General features: G+C 47.3%; 1 pseudogene; it reads left to right on the top strand.

The window, feature by feature from the left end:
- Window positions 1-201: 201 nt before the first annotated feature.
- Window positions 202-319, top strand: LOC126458872 (5S ribosomal RNA; annotated as a pseudogene).
- The last annotated feature ends 3,531 nt before the right edge of the window (window positions 320-3,850 follow it).

The raw sequence follows: 3,850 nt of genomic DNA, 5'->3' as shown, positions 1-3,850 counted from the left end.
GAATACTTAGTGTTGATAGATCTGTAATGATCCATATTTATCATATTCGAACAGCAAACATGACTTGTGGCCCTAAATACACATACAAACAAAACACACAAACAAAACAGATAAACACAAGAAAAAATTTGCAAGTAAGAAAGTATATGTTCCAAACAAAATCTCTTCTGCACATATTTATTTAAATCTCTATGCTGATACGGCAACGGCCTTTCCGCAGTGAATACACCGGTTCCCGTCAGATCACCGATGTTAAGCGCTGTTGGGCGTGGCCGGCACTTGGATGGGTGATCGTCCGGACCGCCATGCGCTGTTGTCATTTTTCGGGGTGCACTCAGCCTCGTGATGCCAATTGAGGAGCTACTCCACCGAACAGTAGCAGTTCCGGTCAAAGAAAACTATCATAACGACTGGGAGAGCGGTATGTTGACCCCACGCCGCTCCTATCCGCGTCCTCAGCTGAGGATGTCACGGCGGTCGGATTGTCCGAGGGGCCACTTGTGACCTGAAGACGGGGTGCTTTATGCTGATATAAACCTTCAATCTTGTTGGAATCTGGTTAGGCTATGCAGTATTCTTATAATCCTGTATGGAAGATTGTATAGAAACTGCCATTTCTTGTTTTTCTTTTGCAGAATTGAGGGGTTGGGGTGAGTTTTCAGTAGAATTTTCTCACCAACCAGAAAGTTCTGAACTGATTCCATTTTCTTTATCTTAATCGGACTTCTTTAGACGCGCAGAGGCTATTAGGGAAATGAGAGCTTGATGTGTCTTTTTTTCTCTTGATATGTCACACCCTGGCATGTGCGAGACGGAGTTTAAACACTGGTTCACCTCCTTAACTTGTAACAGGACTTCCACTTTTTGTTCAAAAGGGGCTATAAACACGACCCATCTAGACTGTAGCTTCATGTTGGTAGGAAATCTACTTCCTAATGAAAATGTTGAACTCTCTGAAAATCCTTCCAGTTGGGTTGCATTCGCAATAAAGTTTCGAAATTAAAATTAGCCTAATCTGTTGTTCTTGAAGAGAGGTTTTCCACGCTTTACATGTAAAATCCGGCCAGTGAGGGCCGCCTCCGGGGAAGGAGTGAGGGGGGGGGGGAGGGTGGAGGGTGGTGGAGGAAGGGGCTGTATGACTGTGGAGTCTATGGTTTCCCAAACCTCGTGATACAGTTCTCCCTCATGCCTCTGATTATCGGGGCTGCGGTAGCATCTTTTGTAACAAGGATTCTAATATATTTAGAAAATAAATCATATGCATATATGAGGTATTTAGCAAGACACCATGTGATGTGTAGAACTTCGTACATAGCGGTAAGGAGAAGTGGCCCACGGAGTGGTGCGGTAACTGTCGTCCTAAGGAAGCTAGCTAAGAGCATAAATGATTAACGGACAAGTGAACATAATAAACAGGAGATTTGCTTAACTTGTATTTGTTGAACAGAACGGAGACATTACAAATAATACAGTAAGAAACAGAGCTCAGCTATTACATACAACAGCAACAACGATGGTGACGGCTCTGCTACTAGGCCGCGTCTGCCTAGCTTCATACAGCAATGTGACTCTGTGCGCAAGAGAGTCCAGCCGCTGCAGCGGGCCCTCCTAGATTACAGCGGCAGAGGGACTCAAGCTACCAACCCGCTGGAGGCGTGGTTTAGAGGGCCTGCTCCAATGGATGCACCAGATCCAGAGTGACTACTACCAGCGCATGAAAATATGATGTTTCCTTGCACGACGCCCGTGGGGTGCTATCGACATGTGATACCACGTCCCTCCCTGGCAAACCTCCTCACTGTTTCGTGTAGTGAAGGGGCAGGGCTGGATGCAAGTGGCAATGAGAAGATGAGAGCTGCAACAACTGGAGCTGATGCAAAGCTCTCACTCGTGCTTCGGCATACACCCTGAGCCATCCCAATAACACCAACCAAAAAACTGGGCAGAGGGCAGCACCCACATCCAGAGGCATAATACCAAATGACGATGGAGACATCTCGATGGCTGAAGAGGACAGCACATATAACAGCCGCCGAAAAGAAGGACTCATTCCCAGACGACGGTGGCTATAGAGATAGCAACGACTGACTGCCATCGATTCCGGGACCAGTGCCGACGGCGCTGGACCCGTGGGAACCAGACACAGCTAGGTCTGCTGCGTCCAAGCAGGTACGAAATCTGCAAGCACAAAGCCTGCGGTAGGATCACACAATTCACACGGACAAATTTCATTCTGGTGGCATCTCAACAGTCATCTCGGTCCCTGCAGAAGAGAAACAGAACGACCAGTACGTCATACAGTGGTGCCTGAACACCGAATCCTTCCTGATCGTGACACTTTGTCTGACTGTGCGTAATGGGCGCCGCCCGCCATGGCGGGTATAGCAAATGAAGCAAGGTGCGGTGGCGCCGTCCGTGTAACAACTCCGTCGGCGATGGTCCGTCACGTAGCTGGGAGCGTTAGGAAGACAAGTACAGCAACAGAGCTTCATACCGTGTGTGGGCGGCGCGAAATTTGTCCTAATGTTGCTTAAGTATTAGTTCCTCCTCGCCGTTGGACCTAGGGTGTAGCGGTTGACTCTTGATGTGCCTGTTGCCAGAGGCGGTGCAAAACTATTTCAACTCGGCAGCACAAACTAAAGCCCATTGTCAGTCGCAATCACGTTGGACAATCCCTCGAGGCAAGAGATCGACATGTCCTGGATTAAGCATCGACACATATATAAACAAAGGTTTTAGAGTATAGGTTAATAACCATGTAGAATTCTGTCCCAAAAATGTACTGCTGAATCTTAATGACTTCACAAACAATGGCGAAAGTCTCCTTTTCAGTTAGCGAATAATTACAAAAATGGTTCAAATGGCTCTGAGCACTATGGGACTTAACTTCTGAGGTGCCGACCATTGGTGGCCGAGCGGTTCTAGGCGCTTCAGTCTGGAACCGCGCGACCGCTACGGTCGCAGATTCGAATCCTGCCTCGGGCATGGTTGTGTGTGATGTCCTTAGGTTAGTTAGGTTTAAGTAGTTCTAAGTTCTAGGGGACTGATGACCTGAGATGTTAAGTCCTATAGCGCTCAGAGCCATTTGAACAATTTTTTGAACTTCTGAGGTCATCAGTCGCCTAGAACTTAGAACTACTTAAACCTAACTAACCTAAGGACATCACACACATCCATTACCGAGGCAGGATTCGAACCTGCGACCGTAGCGGTCTCGCGGTTCCCGACTGTAGCTCCTAGAACCGCTAGGCCACCCCGGCTGCTCGAATAATTAAAATATGCTTGTTTCTACAACATCAAACCAAAGGCGATCGGCGTTCAAAACAAACAAATTTATGTGGCAAAACTGCTCTGATGCCGTAAGAGGAAGCATCGATATCCAAGACCACAATTTTGGCTGGATCCAAATGGACAAGACATCTATCCCACCTATCAGTAAGCGAAGCATTGATCGACTCCTGGAAAGAAGACAGACGCTCTTTCGGACAAACAAAAGGAGCATTCTTCCTGTGCAAGTGGTGCAAGGGTACCGCTATTTGAGCGGCGTTAGAAATAAATCGGATGTAACACTTGAGCTTTCCTAAGACAGACTGCAATTCCCGCACATTGCGTGGGGGTGGAAGGTCACGGGTAGCAAGCAAATGCGATTGCAGTGGGTGAACACAGTGCCTATTAATGACGTATCCTGAATACTCAAGTACAGTCTGAGAAAAAAAAACAGACATTTGTCTGTGTTACTGTGTCGAAGCCTTTCGCAAAGTTTGGTATATTTCGACTTTGTACCTCTCTGGTGAAATCACTGGTTGTGTAGAAGCTCTTTGACAGAGAGGCTTGTGGTGTGATTGTGGTC

This window comes from Schistocerca serialis, chromosome 2 (assembly GCF_023864345.2).
Source record: "Schistocerca serialis cubense isolate TAMUIC-IGC-003099 chromosome 2, iqSchSeri2.2, whole genome shotgun sequence".
NCBI lineage: Eukaryota > Metazoa > Arthropoda > Insecta > Orthoptera > Acrididae > Schistocerca > Schistocerca serialis.
The sequence above is the reverse complement of the archived record's forward strand: the minus strand, read 5'-3'. Positions and strand labels throughout refer to the sequence as shown.